The following is a 23078-nucleotide window of genomic DNA, read 5'->3' as shown; positions in this document are numbered from 1 at the left end:
GGTGGGGCTCGATCCCATGACCCTGAGATCATGACCCAAGCTGAAATCAAAAGTTGGAAGCTTAACTGACTGAGCCACCCAAGTGACCTGGTAGTCCTGTTTTTAATTCACAATTCCACTAGTGTGTGGATATCTCCCTTTTAGAGACTTGATCCACTCCCTTATTCCTTCAGACCAGGCAAATAATGATTAAGTCTATACCTCAATTTTCAGACCTTTTTGCTAACATGGGAAGCAGGTACAATAGAACATTTTTTAAAAAATCACTGGGCCTACCTTGTTATTTTTAAAAATTATTTACTTTATAATAAACATTGCTATTAGTAAATGTGCACATTTAGCTATTAGTAAATGTGTGGCAAAATCAGAAAAAATCTAATCAAAATCACCATGTTTTCAGGACGCCTGGGTAACTCAGTCTGTTAAGCAACCAACTCTTGGTTTTGGCTCAGGTTGTGGTCTCAGATCATGAGATTGAGCCCCGGGTCAGGCTCTGCTCTCAGCAGGGAATCTGTTTGAGATTCTCTCCCTCTCCCACTGCCTTCCACCCATGTACACACACACTCTCTCTCTCAAATAAATAAACAAAATATTTTTAAAAATCATCATGTTTCCAGCACCCATTGAAATAGTTCTCAGAGGGTTCATTTCCTTTTTCTTTTCTCTTTTTTCTGGATTTGCCACCTAATTGATCCTGTCATCATCTTCTCATCCAAATATTGTTACAGCTCCTTCCTTAGGTTTTATATATATATTTTTCCTTCCTTCCCTAACTCACTAACTCTGTATTTAGTTTCATTGCTTATAGCCAGTAGTTCATAGTAATGAATTTAAGCTTGAATACTCATGTAGCCTCTACTTTATGGTCATCAATATCACTATTAACGAGTTTTAAATGGACTTTAGTGCATTATTCCTTTTTTAAGAACTTGAAATGCTGTAACTCTAAAAGAAGTTTAAACCCATCTATTATTCTCTAGCATACTTCTTTGAACAATTTAAGCAAATAAAACATTTAATCTTTTTCCTTTATTCTGCTCTCTCTGATAGACCCAGTACTCTTGGTTTGTTAATAAGGCAAATAAATTCTCTTTTGAAAGACGTGATGGTGGTGTACTTGTGCTTGGAGTCATGACTAGAAACTCTAAGCTTCCAAGTGACAATTTTAGAGAATGCTCCTTTAACCTTCATTAATTGCAAAATAAACAGATCTATGAAGCTAAACCTCCAGGAGTAGATGTTCAAAGCTTTTTAGTGTTTTTAAGTCATTGAATACAATCTTTGAGTGGATTTGGTTGTTTGTTTTTCTTTAACAGTTATATTGAGATATAATTCACATACAATAAAATACACTCTTTATGCCACTTCCATAAACAACCACTAATCTACTTTTGTTTCTCTAAATTTCTCTATTCTAGATTTTCATGCAAATAGAGTCATATAGTAGTATGTGGTCCTTTGTGACTGATTTGTTTCATTTAGCATAATGATCTAAGGTTTGGCTACATTGTAGCAATGCATCAGTACTTTCATTCATTTTTACTGCCAAATACTATTCCAGTGCATAGATACACCACATTTTATTTGTCCACTAATCATTTTATGGGCACTTGGATTGTTTCCATCTTTTTGCTATTAAGAATTACGCTGCTATAACATTTATGTACAATTTTTCTCTGTGGATATATGTTTTCATTTCTCCTAGGCACATATTTAAGAGTGGAATTGCCATGTCATGTGATAATCTTATGTTTAATCATTTGAGGAAGTGCCAGACTGTTTTCTAAAGTGATTGTGCCATTTTACATTCTCACTAGCAGTGTACAAGTGCTCTTATTTTTTAATGTACTTTCCAATGCTTGTTGTTATCTGACTTTGATTCTAGCCATCCTAGTGAGTGTGAAGTGGGATCTCATTATGGCTTTGATTTGTATTTCCCTGATAATAATGATGTTGAGAGTCTTTATGTGTGCTTATCAGCAATTTGTATGTTTTCTCTGCATAAATGTCTATTCAGATCCTCTACCTAATTTTGAGTGTTTTTATTATTGAATTGTAAGAGTTCATTATATATTTTAGATATAAGTCCTATTATACAAAAGTTTTTAAATTTGTTGATGTGCACTTTACCTATTTTGTTGATGTTGTTGTTCTTGCTTTTGACATCATATCTTAGAGACCATTGCCAAATCTAAGGTTGTAAAGATATGCCCATATGTTTTCTTCTGAGAGTTTATGATTTTTGTTCTTACATTTATGTTTGATCCATCTTGACTTAATTTTTATATATGTTGTAAAATAAAGATCCATTTTCATTCTTTTACATATGATTATCCAGATGCCCCCCAACACCATTTGTTGAAAAGACTATTCTTTCCCTATCAAATGGTCTTGACAACCTTGTTGAAAATTTTCAACCTTGTTGAAAATCAGTCAACTATAGATGTATGCATTTATTTCTGGACTCTCAATTCTATTCCATTGATTTGTGTCTACCTTTTGACCATACCATATTGTCTTGATTACTGTTGTTTTGTAGTAAATCTCGAAATTGAGAATGTAAGTCCTATTTTATTTTTCCTTTTCAGAATTATTTTGGCTATTCTGGGTCCCTTACAACTCTATTTGAATTTTATAATCAGCATGTCAACTTGCAAAAAGAAGTCCTTTGGAATTCTGTTAGAAATTGCATTGGCTCTATAGATCAGTTTGTGGACTATTACATTGTAACAATGTTAAGTTTTCTGACTTATGGACGTGGGAATACTTTCCCATTTATTTAGCTTTTATTTAATTTCTTTCAAGAATATTTTTAATTTTCAGAGTATGAGTTTTGTACTTCTTTGTTAAATTTATTTCTAAGCATGTTATTTTTCAGATGCTATCATAAATGGATATTTTTCTTATTTTCATTTTTAGATTGATCATTGTATATAGAGACAATTGATTTTTATGTTTTAATCTTGTATCTTGCAACCTGGATGGATAAATTCACTCATTAGTTCTCAAAGATTTTTATTTATTTATTTATGTATATCAGAGAGAGAAAGAGAGGCAGAGACACAGGCAGAGGGAGAAGCAAGCTCCATGCTGGGAGCCTGATGTGGGACTCGATCCTGGGACTCCAGGATCACGCCCTGGGCCAAAGGCAAGTGCCAAACTGCTAAGCCACCCAAAGATCCCCTCACTCATTAGTTCTAATAATTTTTTAACACTTTCTATATACAAGAGTATGTCACCTGTGAATATAATTTTGTTTGTTCTTCTATAATCTGGATGCCTTTTCTTTTCTTTTTCTTTTTTTTGCCTACTTTCATCCATATTTATAAGAGATACTGCCCTATAGTTTTCTTTTCGTGTTTGTCTGATTTTGGTATTAGAGTAATATTGACCTGATGGAATGATTTGGGAAGTGTTCCCTCCTCTTCTGTTTTTTTGGGAGAATTTGTGAAGAATTTGTGAAGAATTTGGATTTATTCTTCATCGAATGTTTGGTAGAATTCAGTAGTGAAGACATCTGGGCCTTGGTTCTACTTTGCAGACATTTTAGGGAGTTACTGATTTGATCTCCTCACTTGTCATAGTTCAATTCCAATGATTGTCTGTAAATGTTGGCAGCAGATGCAATTCATCTACACTAGGGTTGTGAACCACAATGAGTGTGGCTGGCTGCAAGACTTGGAAGGAAAAAAAAATCAGTCAGGGGTCAGCAACTTGTGAATCAATATGAGCCAGAATGTGCATTAGCAGAGAAGTCAGGACCAGCCCTGAAACAGAGCCAGTAGGACAGCAGATCCCAGAGGGAGGAGAAGAACCAGGAGGTATGTAAATCTGGGAAGGGGGAAAAAAGAGCAATAAAAGAAGACGCAAACTAAGGTTTAGGCAGAAAGATCAGAGCCCAGCAGTGAGAATGGAGATATTGCCTGGTACTGCACCACCCTCAGCTGCAACCCAGGAGTTTTTCTGAGCAAGTAGTGAACTGGAACCATTCCCTAAGCTTGATGCCCTGAGATTCAAGAATGCAGACATGTGGGGGCTTTCTGACCACATTGGGGAATGAGAGAAGAGGAGAAATGAAGTAGCAGGAGAATTCTAAAATGATCTGTATAATCCATTCAAGACATATCCTAGACCCCAACCCCTTTAACTATGACAGAGAACTACCAAAGAAAACAATTAATTTTTTAAAAATATTTTATTTATTTATTCATGAAAGACACAGAGAGAGAGAGAGAGGCAGAGGGAGAAGCAGACTCCCCACAGGGAGCTTGATGTGGGACTCAATCCTGGGACACTGGGATCACTCTCTGGCAGATGCTCAACCACTGAGCCACCCAGGCATTCCAGAAAACAGTTTAATTTAATATTAGTATATATAATTTAAAATCCATTCTCAAACCATACATGACTATACCAAACAATGCACAATTAGACTGACATTTTATACGTCCCAGAAGCGAGAAATTATTTTCTCATATTTTGGAATATAAAAGCTGAGCCATTATTCCAAATAATTCTCTTCCAAAAAGCAGGGTAACATGAGTCTATTAAATAAATAAAAGAAGTAAAATGGAAAATATTTCTGATCACATATTTGATTAAAATATTTAGTATTGTGTATCTAGAAAAAAGACAATCCCTTGAGGAATACAAATTCCAAGTAAGATGGGGTTTATTTTAAAGAGAGAAAGCCACAGCTATGCTAATAATCCCTTTTAAGATTTGTGGATAACATGAGACCCACAGTAGTATCTAACATAAACATGTAAGGAGATTTGAGAGAAACACAACAAAAATAAACTGTGAGAATCACCCCTACAAAGTTTTCTCCACCCTCTGGCTCTTTTTGCATCTGAAGGAAAGGATACAAACTCCAAGAAAGTAGAAAAAGATAAAAAGAAGAATCAGACAAGTGAATCTGTAAACTATCTCCTTAAAGTAAACACCAAATTAATTGATAGATGTAGAGATAGACTGATGATTTGATTTGTTATTAAATTAGTCAGGACTCTTTTAGTTTAAAGTCTGGAAAACCAACACAAATAAGCTTAGCTCCAAAGGTAGCTTGTTGGATCCTATTAGATGCAAAGTCTAAGGGATGAAATGGAACTGGAGGCTACCCATCACTTTCTTGCTCCTTCCATCTCTTGGCTCTGACTTTTTCTTCTTCTCTGAAGGTCACATATCTGTCACACACCCGTAATTGAGACTCTAACAATTTTTTTCACTACTGTGTCTGCAGTAACCTCTTGAACAATTTGTATTCTGCAGGTTATTCTCCACATTATCATTAGAATTGCCTCTCTGAAATGCAATTCTGGTCATGACACACTCCTGTTTATACCCTTCTGTTACCCCCAGGACAAAACCCAATGACCCAGGCACATAGCTGCAATGTGATTTATGGCTTGGCCTCTAGGTACCTCACCAGCTCTTTCTTGCCACTTACCTTGCACTGCATATACTAATCACTGAACTAATTAGTGTTCCTCTCTCATGACATGCCCTTTTACATCTTCATGGCTTTGCACACACTGTGCCTTGACCCAAAATTCCCTTCATTTTTTGGTTTCCACTCCCTATCCAATGAACACTCATTCTCTAAAGACACTGTCTCCTTTAGAAAACTGATGAATCTTCAGGCTGGTTTGGGTGTCTCTGCTAGGCACATCCAAGCACCTTGAACTTAGTTTAATTATATCACTTTATTGTAATTTTCTCTCCTCTTCTAGCAAACAGTAATTTCTCTGAAGACAGGGTTCTTGTCTCAGCATAATATCCTGGGAAGAAGAGACCCATAATAAATATTTTAAAAACATAAATGATACTCTAAAAACCATACAGAAATCTAAAGCCCAGGAGGCTAAATACAGACTCAGTCTTTCAGAAAATTGAATAAATAATATATGGAGCAAATTTGAAAAATATTTCATGGGACACAGAAAATTGATAAAGAGATAAAAATGAAATAATGAAATTGAGTATCATAGATATAGAAAGCATTTTGGCCTGTTGTTTTTCATCTCCCAGGTGTATTTTTCCTTTTAGAAATCTTTCATCCCATACCTAGTGTGGCTATCAATCATTTGACCATGCCCCCCATCTCTCCTGTGAGAATGGTCATGTAACTCAGGCTGACCACCTTACTCCCTTAGACCTGGAAATGGAGCCAGTGAACCAAGAATAGGAACGTGCTCCCTTGATCTTGCCTGACTCAATAGGGCCAATTAGCATTTTTATGAAGGGTCAGTATGGGTCTCTTTTGGAATCTTGAATCAAGAGCTGCCAGGGGGCACTTCTGCTGTCAAGTAAAGCAAGCCCACCTGAGAACTAAGCCAAAGTAGAAAAGGGATTGCTGAAAAGTAGAGAGATGGCCTTTGACTTACAGTTTTGAACCATTGCATCCCAACATATATGAAATCAGATTTCACAATCAAACTCACAATCATGTGAGATCTAACTTTTAAAAAAAAATCATTTATTTATTTTAGAGAGAGAGAGATTGAGAGTGGGGAGAGGCAGAGGGAGAGGGAGAGGGGCAAGCAGGGTCCTCGCTGAGAGTGGAGCCCTACTGATGGGTCTTGATCACAGGACCTAGAGATCACAACCCCAGCTGAAATCAAGAGTCAGTCACTCAATGGACTGCACCACCCAGGCACTCAGTGAGACCTAAGTTTTTATTCATTTGTAATCATGGGACAAAGATTGGTAACTGGAAGTGAAATATAGTATGTGTCAAGCTCTGAAATGTAGAACTGTCTGAGTTGAGGCGTAGTGAGAATTCTGTTCCTACCTGAGTACTGAACATCTGGGTTACAAGGTAGACGCAAATTAGACTATCATCTATTGTAGTTTGGAAACTTGACCACATGCCTCCTGTGGCTAGTGCTTTAGTGGCAGCAGAAAATGTCAAGATATTGGAGTTAGTGAATGACTTTTTGATGCTTTTAATAATATCAAGAAAAATAGCCTTCATTAAACAGTTAAACATATAATTAGCATATGTTCCAGCAATTCATTCCTAGATACTCTAAAGGATATGAAAATATGTTCACAAAAACCTGTATATGAATGTTTGTAACAACATTATTCATAATAGCCAAGAAGTAGAAATAATCCAAATGTCCATTGACTGATGAGTGGATAAACAAAATGTATATGCAAACAGTGAATATTATTCAGCAATAAAAAGAAGTGAAGTACTAATGCATGCTCTAACATGGATGAACCTTGAGAATATTATGCTGAATAAAAGAAGCCAACCATAAAGGACCATGCAGTGTATGATTTCATTTATATGAAATGTCCGCAATGGGGAAATCTATAGAGGAAGAATGTAGATTAGTAGTTTCCAGGGCTGGGAGGATGGAGTATTGGGAGCTGAGAGAGTGGGGTTTCTTTCTGGGGTAATGAAAGTGTTTTGGGATGCTTGGGTGGCTCAGTGGCTGAACGTCTGCCTTCAGCTCAGGGCAGGATCCTGGAGTTCCGGATCGAGTCCCACATCAGGCTCCCCGAGAGGAGCCTGCCTCTCCCTCTATCGATGTCTCTGCCTCTCTCTGTGTGTCTCCATGAATAAATCAATAAAATCTTTAAAACCAAAGTGTTTTAAAATTGATGTGGCAACAGATGTACAACTCTGTCAATATACTAAAAGCCTTTGGTGTGTATGCTTGAAATGGGTGAATTATGTGTTATGGAAATGATAATCTTAATGAAGTTTTTGTTTTGTTTTGTTTTGTTTTTAAGTGCAAGCTCTGGCCTCAACAACAGGCAGAAAGATGATACCATATGGCTTTACTGAGAGGCCCTTTCTGCCTGTAACCTGCAGTCTCAGATACCCAAGAGTCAGCTACTCATACACATTGGAGTAGTCTAAGAGTGCTATACGGTACTTGAAGCTGAAGCTAACATTAGTGAGAGTAAAAACAGAAGATGAGGAGTATGGTGGAAGATAAGACTGGCAAGGGTAGAAGCTTGACCCCTGATCCTTACCCAGACACTTCCTGCTGTTACCTCTCCGCTGGACAAAAGCAAGAATAATTCCACTGCTAAGAGAGAACCACAGGATGTAATCCAGAGGAATATTATGGGTCTTGGGGTTTTGGGCCACACTGAGGGACAGAAGGTAGGAAGAGTACAGTTAAACCAAGGACTAGGGGGATGGACAGACAAAGCCTATGGCAAAGAGAAAAAGTCACTAGGCTCAGGGATTAAGTTCAAGAATCATGATCCTGCCAGATCTCTGGTTTTGGTTACTAGTTCTTAGAGTTGATGATGCAAAAGAAGTATGTTGCCACGGCGGGGTGTTTGCTCTTTCTGCCTGCAGTATAGATATATACTATAGAGTGGAGACTGGAAGTTGGTTTCCCATTTTCAAATAAGAGCTTTTGTTGAAATTTTCTGTTTTATCTCATATATTGGAATATTGAATATGTTGGGGGTAGCTATATTTCTTATTTATCCATAGGTTGCTAAATGATGAGTCATCTGGACCTGAAATCCTGGTCTTTAGAGCATTATATGCTAATTGGATGAATTTTGGAGTTTCTTCTTTTGAGGAGGAAGAAAGTGTGTATTCATTTGTGAAAGAGGAACTTGTGTTGTCATAGGGAGGGACACTTTTTAAAATGAATGTACAGGGGAGCTTGGGTGGCTCAGTTGCTTAAATGTCTGACTCTTCATTTCGACTCAGGTCATGATCTTAGAGTTGTGATATGGAGCCCCACATTGGGTACACTGGGTGTCGAGCCTGCTCAAAATTGCCTCTGCCCACTTGAGTGGCTCAGTCAGTTGAGCGTCTGAATCTTGGTTTTGGCTCAGAGGGTGATCTCAGGGTTGTGGGATTGAGCCCCATGTCAGGCTCTGTGCTCAGTGTGAAGTCTCTCCTTCTCTCCCTTTTCCTCTGCCCCTCTCTCTGCTCTCTCTCTCTCAAATAAAATAAACTTTAAAATTAAAAAAAAAATTATCTCCTTCCCTTTCCCTCTCCCCTCCCCATCCTTCTCTCTCTAAAAAGGAATTTGAATGTATAGAAATAAGTGTGTGTGTGTGTGTGTGTGTGTGTGTGTGAGAGAGAGAGAGAGAGAGCGAGCGTGTGTAGTATGCTCAGTAGTTTAGACATGGAGCATAATTTTTCTATTTTGGAGCAGCCTGACCAACATCTGGTGGGCATATGATACATGCCCTTCCATACTCTGGTCATAGGTGCATCGCATTTAAGGCAATTAGGATCATTATTTTGGTAGAATTTATATACTTTCTGGGGGAGAAAAGATTCCCTTCTCCTTATGATATCTCAATTAACCTGTAAACTTGAAGCTACTGGGAGCTATTTTTGCTCCCATTTTTCAGAGAATCTGCCAGAGAAAGAATCTAATAGAGAGGAAAGGCAAGAAAGCAAAGATTGATATATATTTTGTTCTTTATGGCATCCTCAGCAGTAATAACAGTGTCTGGCACATAATATTCAGTAAATGTTTGTTGAATGAATAAAATCAGAACTGAAAAATAGGGAGAGAGAGAGAATGATGGTAACATGGTTTGAACTTTGGGCTCCAGTTGTGCCAACTGTACTCCTTCAACTTCCCAAGTACATTAGTCAATAAATTCCCTTTATTTTTTAAATCAATGTGGCAGATATTAAAAATTGACTCACCTTAGTAAGACTCCAAGGCCATACTAGCATGATTTTGTGTACTCCAGAGGCTAGAAAACTAAAGTCCACATTACTCAGATGCCTTTGCTGGTGATGTGCACTCACCAAATAGATGTATCTGAATGAGATTTGAAAGGGGGATACTCACAGTATCATGGAGGGGCTCTCCTGGCAGGACAGTGGCAGAAGCATTTTGATACTTATGACAGAAGCTCTGATGTCTGGTTAGTCCCTAGCTCTGTGATCAGCAAGGATGGCAGCAATTTCCTGGTCTGGCAGCTTTCATGATCATGATAGAAGCAGCAAGTCTTCATCTAAGTTAACAGTGATGTAGCTGCTGAAGCAGTAGCTTCACTGAGGCAATTTTATTTTATTTTTTAAAAGATCTTATTTACTTATTCATGAGGAACACAGAAAGAGAGACAGAGGGAGAAGCAGGTTCCCTCTGGGGAGCCCGATGCAGGACTCTATCCCAGGACCTGGGGATCACTCCCCGAGCCAAGTGCAGACACTCAAGGCAGAGGGAGAGGGAAAAGTAAACTCTTGGTTGAATGAGGAGCCTGACATGGAGCTTGATCCCAGAACCCGGGATCATGACCTGAGCCAAAGACAGATGTTTAACCAACTGAGCCACCAGGGTGCCCCTGAGGCAGATTTTAGATGTAGCTTCAGGAGTTGTTCTCAAAGTCCAGCCTGTTACTACAAGTCTTTTGATCATTCTGTAGGAAGTTAATAGTCTTTAGTAAATATTGCTCTCCTTAAACTGGCTCAAGTGGACTGTTTTCTACAAGGAAACTCTAGCCACTACAACAAATTTGATTTTCTGTCAGTAGCAACTGCAAGAGTCCAGCAAAATTTTGTAGAAATTCTGAAGGTAAAAACCACAAAGGAGCAGAAATAATTAAACTAAGAGAAAATTTCCAAGTATATAAATAAGGGAAATGGTATTATCAGTGAAAAAAAAATAACAGACTGGCCTCAGACCTTTGTACAACACCAAATATCACGAAACAATAAAGCAATATCCATAGAAACTTGAGGGTGGGAATGCTGCCATTTATGTGTAATGTCAAACAAATGGCATTCTCAGATGTAAACAATCTCAGAGTCAGACCATTTATATGCCCTGTCTCAAAAATTTCTCAAGATGGGCTTTCTTGCAGAGAAAGCGAAACTAAAGAATAAAAAATAAAAAATAAAAAAAAAGAATTTGTAACAGAAACAAAAACAAAACCTACTGACATTAAATAAAACCAAGTAGACATATAAAAATAAAATTCATAAATATAAAAGTGAGTGCAACACAAAAACAAACATGAAGAAGATTTATGATTTTTTAATAGGAAGGTATATCTATTATGACTCTTTGCAAGCTGTAGAAATGAACTCTGAGCAAAGACAAGAATTCATCAGAGGGCTCTGGGGTAGCCACAGAATCAAAAGAAAAAGGCGGAATCATCAAGTATCAGAAAGGAGAGGAATCAGAGCAAGTCCAGGGATCCAGAAGAAACTAATGGACAATCTCAAGTCATTGAGGCTGAGATGCCCTGCTACAACCATTATTGGCTTTTTCAGGTGAAAGCAAAGTGTTTCTGGTTTACTCTGATCATTTAGAATGTGGGAAAGAGCATTTTAGAAAATGTCACTGTGAAAATGTCAATGTTCTGTCACTGTGTTCTGGTGCCTGAGACTGTAGCATTTTGTCCCATGTGTATGTGGAGCAGCACTTACATCTAGGATCCCCATGCAATCATGTCAGCCATTGTCATTCTTCAAGACTGTGGGGATATTTTCAGCCTTCTAGCAGCCTTTCCCTCACATTTCATTGGTCAGAATGGCATCATATTCCCATTCCTAAACCAATTAATGCAAGGAGAATGGAATTATTTAGCTTTGGGTTTAGTCTAATTAAAATTCACCCTTGGGTACTGGGGAGGAGTTCAGTCTCCTTGAGGCACATGGTTGTCTTATAACTTTAAAATAGAAAAGGCATTGTGTTGAGCAAGTAAAAACAGCTGTTGGGTAAGCCACAAACAGTGGCATTAGTATCTGAAATTCCCTCAGGGAACAGTATTGCCTTTGATTTACTATTTTAATAGGGGGAGGGAACTCTAGTATCTTCCATTTTGTTCTTCTTACCATAATAGGGAAAATATCTGGGAATTTTTGCCAGTTGTTGAGAATATTCTATTCAACACAGGAACTGGAAAAAATCCACAGAATGCATAGGTTTAGAGTTTGTGTCAAACTTCATTCATTTTACCCGACCCAGGTATATCCTTACTCTGATAGGTAAGTCTCAGTGAATTTCTGTGTGCCATAAATTACTGTCAGCTCAGAGCTAATGTCTAAAAGTTTCCAAAAGCCATCCTCTTAAATGACCTTTAAGAATATTTAGGGGTGGGGATCCCTGGGTGGCTCAGCGGTTTGGCCCCTGCCTTTGACCCAGGGTGGGATCCTGGAGTCCCGGGATCGAGTCCCATGTCAGGCTCCCAGCATGGAGCCTGCTTCTCCCTCTGCCTGTGTCTCTACACCTCTCTCTCTCTCTCTCTCTGTCTATGTCTATCATGAATAAACAAATAAAATCTTTTAAAAAAAAGAATATTTAGGGGTGAAATCAAAGAGTCATCTTCTACTGTTATGGTACTAGTCTCTGCTCAAGCAAGATGCTGTAGATCTGCAGTTTCAGCTCTGGAAATTGGGTGAGGAATCATGACTCTCTATTTTCTTGGCTCAGATCAGACCCTATTCAGCTTACCTAGGGTATTTTGATTACACAAATTAAGTAAGACTTTAGTGAGAAACATACAGAGACATAGCTAGAGATCTCTGAAAGTGAAATCATTCTGATTATGGAGTTGGTCTTCCTGCCTATTGTAATCATGCACACTTTGCCTCTGGTTGTTGATGGAGGCTTTCTCACTTCTGCAATCCCAAGATTCTCCCTTCCCAAATGAAACTAGGGAACATATTTCAATTGCAACATTTCCCAATAGCAATTTTGACATTCAGAAAATAGTGAAGCATTAAAAGAAAAAGGACACTGGAATTTCCCTCAGAAATACAGATCTTAAGGTCTTGGGGAAAGAATAGTCATTCCAGTCCTTCTTGGGGCAACAGTTATGGGTATATAAGCAGGACACTCATAATGGATTTATTCCAGCATTCCTATCTCAAGGAGTCATTAATTTCCTTCCTATATCTATGCCAAGTGATTTTTGGCATCTCCACTTTCTTTAATGAGGGCCAATGTTGGAGCCTGATTTGCTTTATCCATCCCAGTTAGATCCCCAACTGCTTGAGCCAGCACTTTGAATGTAGTGCTCCTGGTAAGTGCATCCACACTGACAAATTCAGTCCAATCTAAAATTATATTTCACTCTTCTTGGTTGTATGCTTTCAAAATATATTCCGCAAAAATGTCAACAGTAGTTTCTTTTTTTTTTTTTTTAAAGTAGCAAATCTTCTGCAATCCTTACAATGTAAAAACCTTCTCTTGGCAAAAGCAGAGTCCTGGCCAACCATATGAGGCAGATGTTATTGCCTGTTCATGTCTCTTATGTGCTCACTGCAACATTAATTGAAGGACTCATTGTGTTTATTATCTAAAAAAATTTTAACTTGAGTACAGTAGACACACAGTATTACATTAGTTTCAGCTATACAACATAGTGATTCAACACCTCTCTATGTTATGCTATGCTCACCCCAAGTGTAGCAACCATCTAGCACCATTCAATGCTGTTGGATTATCATTGACTATGTTCCCTATGCTGTGCCTTTTATCTCCATGACTTATTCATTCCATAACTGGAAACCTGCATCTCCCACTCCTCTTCAACTATTTTGCTTATCCTCTCAACTCTCTTTCCTCTGGCAACCATTAGTTTATTTTCTGTATTTATAGGTCTGGTTCTGCTTTTTGTTTATTTACTTATTTGTTATGTTTTTTAGATTCCACATATGAATGAAATCACATAGTATTTGTCATCTTAGTCTGACTTATTTCACTTAGCATTATACCCTCTTGGTCCATCCATGTTGTCAAAAATGGCATGATCTCATCCTTTTTATGGCTATGTAATATTCCATCATGTATAGCTCACACACACACACACATATATATATATACCATATATTATAAATATGTATACCACACACGTATATATGCCATATATAATACATGGTGTATATATACCACATCTTCTTTATTATTTGTCTATCAATGGATACTTTGGTTGCTTCTGTACATTGGCTATTCTGAATAATGTTGCAATAAACATAGGGCTGCAAATATCTTTTTAAATTAATGTTTTTATTTTCTTTGGATAAATCCCCAGTAGTGGATAGTGGAAATCCTAGATCATAGATCTTTCTTTTTTCTTTCTTTCTTTCTTTCTTTCTTTCTTTCTTTCTTTCTTTCTTTCTTTCTTTCTTCTTTCTTTCTTTCTTTCTTTCTTTCTTTCTTTCTTTCTTTCTTTCTTTTCTTTCTTTCTTCTTTCTTCTTTCTTTCTTTTTAAAAGATTTTATTTATTTATTCATGAGAGACAGAGAGGCAAAGACACAGGCAGAAGGAGAAGCAGGCTCCATGCAGGGAGCCTGATGTGTGACTCGATCCCGGGACTCTAGGATCATGCCATGGGCCGAAGGCAGGCGCTAAACCACTGAGACCCAGGGATCCCCAATATTTCTATCTTTAATTTTTGAAGGAACCTCCATACTGTTTTCCACAGTGGCTACACTGATATACATTTCCACCAGCAGTGCACGAGAGTTCCTTTTTTCTCTATGTCCTCACCAACACTTTTTATTGCTTGTCTTTTCAATTTTAGCCATTCTGACAGGTGTAAAGTGATATCTCATTGTGGATTTGATTTGCATATCACTGATAATTAGTGATGTTGAGCATCTTTTCATGTGTTTATTGGCCATCTGTAGGTCTTCTTTGTAAATATGTCTATTCAAGTCCTCTGCCCATTTTTAAAATTGGATTATTTGTTTTTTTTTTTGTTTGTTTTGGTGTTGAGTTGTATAAGTTATTTATATATTTTGGATATTAATCCCTTATTGGATATATCATTTGCAAATATCTTCTCCCATTTGGTAGATTGACTTTTTGTTTGTTGATGGTTTCTGTTGCTGTATAAAAGCCTTTTATTTTGATGTAGTCCCATAGTTTTTTGTTTTGTTTTGTTTCCCTTGGCAGAGGAGACATATCTAGGAAAATGTTGCTATGGCCAATGTCAAAGAAATTACTGCGTATGTTCTTTTCTAGGATTTTTATGGTTTCAGGTTTCATATTTAGGTCTTTAATTCATTTTGAGTTTGTGTGTATAGTGTTAGAAAATGGATGACTTATTGTATTTAAAGTGCCAGGAATGGTGTGGACAAAATATGTTAAGAGCATTCCCCCAAAATCCATTTCCAATGGATAGTGGAAAGTGTTAGAGTAGAAAGTGTTAAAATCACTTAAGGATCCTTTGTAAAATGTATATATCTGCTCCTATCTCCAGGGACAAATCAGAATGGTGCTGGAGATTGGGTTAGGGAGGTAATGCGTATTAGAAAAGCTCTTTAGGGATGCCTGGGTGGCTCAGTGGTTGAGTGTCTGCATTTGGCTTGGGGAGTGATTCCCAGGTCCTGGGATAGAGTCCTGCATCAGGCTCCCCAGAGGGAGCCTGCTTCTCCCTCTGCCTCTCTCTCTGTGTCTCTCATGAATAACTAAATAAAATCTTAAAAAAAAAAAAAAAAAGAATGGGTTGAGTTCCATCTTTGGGTTAACTGTCCAGAACAGGAGCAAGAAACATCATGCCACATCCATCCATCAGTTGACCCAATTAAACAAAAGCAGGAACTGGAAGTTTGAGGATACCATGAGAGTGGAAACCTCCCTGGGACTCTGTAGAAATTGTAAGCAGAATTTTGCTCCCACAAACTAGGTAGTGTGCATTTGAAACAATCTTTTCTGGGGTTTAAAGTCTTGATTTGAAAATCCTGAATAAATGTTAGTAGGTCAATTCTAACTACATATTAAAATAACAATCTGCATTGACCAAATAGTATTCACCTAGGAATATAAGTGTTTCAAAATTTGGAAAATTATTAGGATATGTTAAGGATAATAAGGAAAATGATCACTTAATGATCACTTAGTGATAGCTGAATGGCATCTGATATAATTAAATACTAATTTCTTTAAGTAAAAAAAGTCTTTAAGCAATATAGAAGGTATATACTTCTTTACTGTGATTTTAAAACAATCTTTTAAACTGTCATGATTGTACTTTTTGTTAAATACAGTCATATTCTTCTGGAAATTTTATCTAACTTATAAAAAGGCAGAAAACAAATAAGAATTGTAAATTTTAGAAAGTGACAATATTATTAATAGTCATAGATAAAATGATCGAAAATATAGGAGGCCCAAGCTGATTGTGAATAATGTTAACAAGGTAGACCTACATGAATAAAATTGATAGCAATGAACAGGGCTACACCATGTCCCTTTTAAGAAAATTGACCATTTTATTTTATTTTATTTTATTTTAGACTTTATATATTTATTTGAGAGAGCAGAGCAAGAGAGACAGCACACATGAGCAGAGGTGGGCAGGGAAAAGCAACTCCCCCTGAGTGGGGCTCATCTTAGGACCCCGGGATTGCAACCTGCATCGTGAAGGCCGACACTTAACCAAATGAGCTACCCAGGTGCCCTGCAAAGTTAGCCATTTTAAGATGTTGGTATTTCCCAAAGTCAGTTTATAGGTTCATTTCCAGTTGGTTTCTTATTTGTTTGGCTCCTGGAATTTGAAAAGGTGATTTTATTTTACTTTTTAAGATTTTATTCATTTATTTGAGAGAGAGAGAGAGAGAGAGAGAGACACACACACACACACACACACACACACACACACACACACGGAGGGAGAGGGAGAGGGAGAGGGAGCATGAGCAGGGGGAGGGGCAGAAGGAGAGGGAAAACTATACTCTTGGTTGAGTGAGGAGCCTGACACGGGGCTTGATCCCAGGACCCAGGATCATGACCTGAGCTAAAGACAGATGTTTAACCAACTGAGCCACCCAGGTGCCCATGAGAAGGTGATTTTAAAGTTCATTTGGAATGATGAAAACACTGTAATAGCAAAGACAGAGATGAATAATCTGAGTATGAGGGGTAATTTATCCTATCAGAATTAAAATAGAGTACAAATGCAGAGCGGTGAGATGGAAAGAATATGGGCTTTAAAAAAAAAAAGATTTTATTTATTTATTCATGAGAGACACACACACAGAGAGAGGCAGAGACACAGGCAGAGGGAAGAGAACCAGGCTCCATGCAGGGACCCCGATGTGGGACTCGGTCCCAGGACTCTGGGGTTAATGCCCTGACCCGAAGGCTGATGCTCAACCACTGAGGCACCCAGGTGTCCTGTATTAGTGGTTTCTGAAGAAGATTCTCGGGAAGTGCCATAAGCACTTCTGCTTACATCTTATTGGCTAGATAAGCCAATTCTAACTGCAAGGGAGGCTGAGGCTGGGAAATGTGTCTAGCTAAATTTGGTATTCTATCACTGTGTAAGAAGGGGAGAATGGATTTCATGGGACAGCTAACAGTCTCAGCCACAGGTGGATAATCCCTACTGATATTTTCAAATTGGGGTAAAATGCTCATAACATAAAATTTATCATCTTAACCATTTTAAAAAAGATTTTATTTATTGGGGGGGGGGGACAAGCAGACTCCCTACTGAGCAAGGAGCCTGACTCAAGGCTTGATCCCAGGGCCCTGAGATCATGGACCTGAGCCGAAATCAAGAGTCAGATGCTTAACTGACTGAGGCACCCGGATGCTCCCATCTTAGCCATTTTTAAATGTACAATTGAGTGGTATTAAATACATTCACAATGTCATACAACCATCAATCCCTATTGATTTTTGAATGAATCTTCAAACATATTTACTTATTTTTTTATAAATGAAGTCATTCTGATTGTTTATCAACTGCTTTGTCCTCCACTTAATTCTCTAAGAGATCTTTCCATGTCAGTAAGTGTAGAACCAGTTAATTCTTAACAGCTTTATTTCTTTTTTTTTTTTTTTTTTTTTAACAGCTTTATTTCTGCCATAATATAGCCTTTACTTGACCTTTTCATTTAGGTTATTTCCAATTTTCTTCCTAATTTAAACAATGCTATAATGGAACCCTGTACATCTGTATATGAATATATGTGTAACTATTTTTGTTGGAAAGATTCTTAGAAATGGGATTGCTTGTTCAAAGCATATAGGCATTTGTATTTTACAAGATACTATAAAATTATCCTCCAACAAGTCTTTAATAATTTTATATTTCCAAATAAGTAAACGCAAATATCTTTTTGAGAGCAGTTTTTTTGACAGTGATATGCCAAAAGCCTTAAACTGCTCATGCTTCTTGTCCCATTAATTTTGTTTGTGGACATCATCTCAGAAAATAGTTCTAAAACATAAAACAAATTCTATACAAATATGTACATTGTAACATCGTGCTTGCTTTGGCAGCACGTATACTAAAGTTGGAATGATACGGAGATTAGCATGGCCCCTATGCAACGGTGACATGCAAATTCATGAAGCGCTCCGTATTTTTTAATTTATTTATTTATTTATTTATTTATTTATTTATTTATTTATTATTTATGATAGAGAGAGAGAGAGAAAGGCAGAGACACAGGCAGAGGGAGAAGCAGGCTCCATGCAGGGAGCCTGACGCGGGACTCAATCCCGGGACTCCAGGATCACGCCCTGGGCCAAAGACAGGTGCTAAACCGCTGAGCCACCCAGGGATCCCCCGTATTTTTTTTAAAATGTGCTTTGTAACATTATATATAATTGTGAAAAACAGGATACAACCTAAATTTTAAAAATGGAGCATGTAAATTATTCTAAAGGCCTGTGTAGCAATTATAATGATAATTGCAAAGACTGTTGAATAACATGGGAAAATGCTTATGGCATAATGTTGCTTGAAAATGGCAAGATTTAATTTAAAGCTTAATCAAAATGTTCAAAACAATTGTGTTTTGGATGTATGCCTATTGGGATGCTAGGTGGCTCAGTGATTGTCTGCCTTCAGCCCAGGGAGTGATCCTGGGGTCCTGGGATTGAGTCCTGCATCAGGCTCCCTGCAGGGAGCTTGCTTGTCCCTCTGCCTCTTTCTCTGTGTCTCTCATATATAAATAGAAAAATAGAAATAAATAGAAAAATATTTTAAAAAAGAAAAAAAAAGGATGTATACCTATTGATAGTACTTTTTAAAAACCTACCTTAATACTGTTTATTACCCACTCTTTCTTGAATGAAGATTATATCTTTCTAAGTAAAATATATTTGATAATAACACTTAGGAAAGTGTTCTGTACCTGTTGATACAGAACAGGTAGGTACTCTGATGACTATCCCTGAAGCATTTTATTAAAAGGAGCTAATGAAAAATACAGCATAACAAACATCTTGGGATCATCCTGGCTTTATGCACACATATACTTCTCATCCTAAACAAAATTGTGAAGGAAGGAAAATCAGTGTTTGTTTTCCACCTCTTGCACCACCTTCCCTTTAACTCCCAGATTGTATATTCTGGTTTCCATTCCCCAAGAATCTTGCTTTCTGATCACTGCTACTGTGTTAACGAGTAATAGCATTCAGAAGTATTTACATTTTATAAGATCTGACACGTAAAAATAAGAAAATTCACGTAAAGCCTTTAGCATAAAGAAAGTGTTCAGTCTGTGTTGATGATGACGGTGGTGATGTACTGACCATGGAAAGGTCTTTAATAATAAAATGGGTCTTTGTGGGAAGTGATTATCTTCCATTATGACACTATCAAAAATATTTAGAGCATGCCTGAAATCTCTTTCTCCTTAAAGAAAAAAAGCTTATGATATATCCATAATCTGTGATAATACCAGAGCAAACTATAACGATAACAATACTCCAATCTTTCTTAAATCTATTTATATTTTCAACCTATGATTGTATGGATTAGTGAATTCCTGTTATAAAACAGTGGCACTTTCTTTTAGTACTATTAACATTGCTTCTTAGAGCTTGAAGAAGCATCCTCTCTTGTTAAATTCTTAAATCTGTGAAGTAAATTTAAATGAAACTTATCCATATATTTGATGCTTGCCATGACTTTATACATTAAAACATATGAGGCTGTTTATTTCCTTCTAGGCACTATGCCTAGAATTTGGTGCCCTCAGGTGAGTGGTTGAACTTGGACATGACTGCATGCCAAAAGCTAGGCTTCCTCCAGCTGTGGACAACTAAAGCTTACAACCTAAACTTTTCCACAACTGTATTTTTCCTGCAAAAATAATCACTCCACAAACTTAGAGTTGATATTAGCTAGCTACTAATTACCAGTCCTTAAATTTTAAGGAAAGATGAAATTCTACAGGAGTTTTTAAAATATGCCTAATCTTAATGCCATTGAGTGTCTTCTTGAATACACTTCAATGGCGTGGCAGTGGAATCTAATTCTGTTTCTATTTTAGTGCTTCACTAAGTCTTTTCCTGGAGTCCAAAAGCATTTGGAACTTGTATACATTTCCAAATCTGATTCCAGCTCTCTTTGTTTACATATTTCCTCTTATAGACCAAGTCTTTGGGTCCTACCTTTCCCACCCAAAGAAGCTTATCAAGATATTTCCATAAACAAAAGTAGTGATTGTTTTCATTCTACTTCACTAAGTTCTGTATTAGGCTTTGCAGCATAGTTTCCAGCTTGTCTTTCATTGGCTTCCTGAAGTCTTGAAGCACCTATGCATGTTTTGATCTTACATTTTTGATAAAGTGAAGTTGCTCTCAAGGTCCATCATATACTCTCTCTACTGCTCTCCTCCCTTTCCCCTTTTCCTTCTCTGTTCCTTCCCTTTTCTTTCCCAAATGGATGACTTATAAACACTACTGTTGCTTTATCTGCATTTCCCTGATTATTGGTAGGGTTGAGCATCTTTTCATGTTTACTAACTATTTGAATTTCTTCTATGATTTTATAAGTTTAGATGTTTTACCCATTTGTCTGTTTAGATTGTCTTACCCTAGTCAGTTTCTTTGTATATCATTGTATTCTAGATATTAATTCTTCATCTAATATGTATGAAGATACTTCTGTTTCATTCCATTAAGTATCTACTCACCTGATTATTATCTTTCTTCTTATGAATATTTTCAATTCTTATGTAGTCAAATCTTCAAGCTTCAAGAGGCAAATCTTTCTGCTTTCTGAGTTTTGCATTTTTCTTATCAGATCTTCTAGCTTGTGATTATAAAAATATTCTCTTTTTTAAATTTACATTTTACATGGTTACCATACAGTGCAATATTAGTTTCTGGAGTAGAATTCGGTGATTTATCGCTTACATACCACACCCAGTGCTAATCACAAGTGCCCTCTTTAATACCTATCATCCAACTAGGGCATCCCCACCCATCTTCCTCTATCGTCCCTCAGTTTGTTCTCTATCATTAAGAGTCTCTATGGTTTGTTTCCCTCTCTCTTTCTCCCCTTTCCATATGTTCATCTGTTTTCCTTCTTAAATGCCACAAATAAGTGGTATTTGTCTTTCTCTGGCTGACTTATTTCACTTAGCATAATGCCCTCTAGTTCCATCTACGTCATTGTAAATGGCAAGATTTCATTATTTTTGATGGCTGAGTAATATTTCATTGTATCTATAAATATATACCACATATTCTTTATCCATTCATCAGTTGATGGACATTTGGGGTCTCTCCATAGTTTGGCTATTGTTGACAAGGCTGCTATAAGCAGCACGTACACTTTTGAATCAGTGTTTTTGTATCCTTTGGGTAAATACCTATTAGTGCAATTGCTGGGCCACAGAGTAGATAGAGTGGTTTTTGAGGAAACTCTATACTGTTTTCCCGAGTGGCTGCACCAGTTTGTATTCTCACCAATAGTGCAAGAGGGTTCCCTTTCTCTGCATCCTTGCTAACACCTACCTGTTATTTCTTGTGTTGTTAATTAAAATATTAAAATATTTTCTTATGTGCTCTTCTAAAATATGTTTTGGAGGTCTTTAATGTGTTTTAAAATGTTTTTAAAATAAACTTTAAGTCTTAGAATAATTTTAGATTTACAAAGAAGTTGTTAAAGTAGTATAGAGTTCTCATATACCCCGAACCCAATCTCCTTGTTATTAACATCTTACATTAGCTTGGTACATTTGTCACAATTAATGAGCCGATATTGATGTCATTATTAATTGACAGATTTCCTTAAGTTTTTACTTAATATCCTTTTTCTGTTATAGGACTCCCAACATATTTAGGATACCTCATTACACTTATGTCTTTATGTCACCTTAGCCTCGCCTGACCTATGACATTTTCTCAGACTTTAATTGTTTTTGATGATTATCTTAATAGTTTTGAGGAATATTGGTCAGACATTTTGTAGAATATCTTTCAGTTGGGATTTGTCTGCTGTTTTTCTCATAATGAGACTGGATCTTGTGGTTTTGGAAGAAAGACCACGGAGGTAAAGTGTCCTTCGCATCACATCAGATCAAGGATACATACAACAAATATGACTTATCACTCTTGATGTTGACCTTGATCACCTGGTTGAGGTTCTATTTTTCTACTGAAAAGTAACTTGTTTCCCCCCGCTTTACATACTATATTCTTTGGAAGGAAGCCACTATTTATAGCTCATGGTTAAGGTGTAAGGAGTTCTGCTCTACTTCACGTTTGTCTATTTTTAATGATTTAGATGTCTAATGCATCAGGTATTCTGATATATTATCATAGTGGACATTGAGCTATTTCTTTCTTCCCTTTTTTATTTTTTCTTTCTTCCCTCTTTTGTGCAATAGGCATTTCTTTCATTTGGGGCATCATAATAAGAATTGATACCACTCCTATCTCTAAGAGAGGGTCCTGCTATTTAAGGCTAAACAGGGAATTTCTGTCCAGCTTTCCATGATTTAGTAAGATAAGCCAATCATTTGTTCAAGCACAAGCCAAATTATTTCATGTTAGGGAACGGTCAACCTGACAGCTTGAGCCAATGTGACAAGAATGTTGTTGCAGAAGCATTATGGGCAAGGATATTTCTCCTTCTTTGATGGAGATAGTGTTCCTCTTTAAAAAAATAGTGCTTTTTCTCCTTTTGGGCAGGCTGGTGTACAGATTTGAGGCTAGGAACTTTGGCAGCTACTTAGCCTTAGAATGAAGCTAACATTTCAGAAGTCAAAACCAAGAGATGGAAAAAGAAATTGAAAAACAAATAAACAAAACCGCTGTGTCTTTCATGTCAGTATTGAACCACTAAATCAAGCAATCCTACAGTCTGCTCTAGAAGACCCAGTTTAATAACCCTTTGTTAGCGAAGTTTGGGTTGAGTCTTCA

At 37.0% G+C, this 23078-nt stretch overlaps 1 protein-coding gene and 1 non-coding gene across 4 annotated transcripts in view; both read left to right on the top strand.

Moving 5' to 3' along the window:
• STK3 (serine/threonine kinase 3) overlaps nt 1-23078 on the top strand; it is a 375334-nt gene that overhangs the window by 68840 nt on the left and 283416 nt on the right. The window lies entirely within an intron of this gene.
• LOC112662567 (U6 spliceosomal RNA) lies at nt 18179-18282 on the top strand. The gene has a single exon (XR_003138662.1). It is a non-coding gene; the product is annotated as a U6 spliceosomal RNA (small nuclear RNA).

This window comes from Canis lupus, chromosome 13, assembly GCF_003254725.2.
Source record: "Canis lupus dingo isolate Sandy chromosome 13, ASM325472v2, whole genome shotgun sequence".
Taxonomy (NCBI): domain Eukaryota; kingdom Metazoa; phylum Chordata; class Mammalia; order Carnivora; family Canidae; genus Canis; species Canis lupus.
Note: the sequence above shows the minus strand (reverse complement) of the source record. Positions and strands in the feature narration are given on the sequence as shown.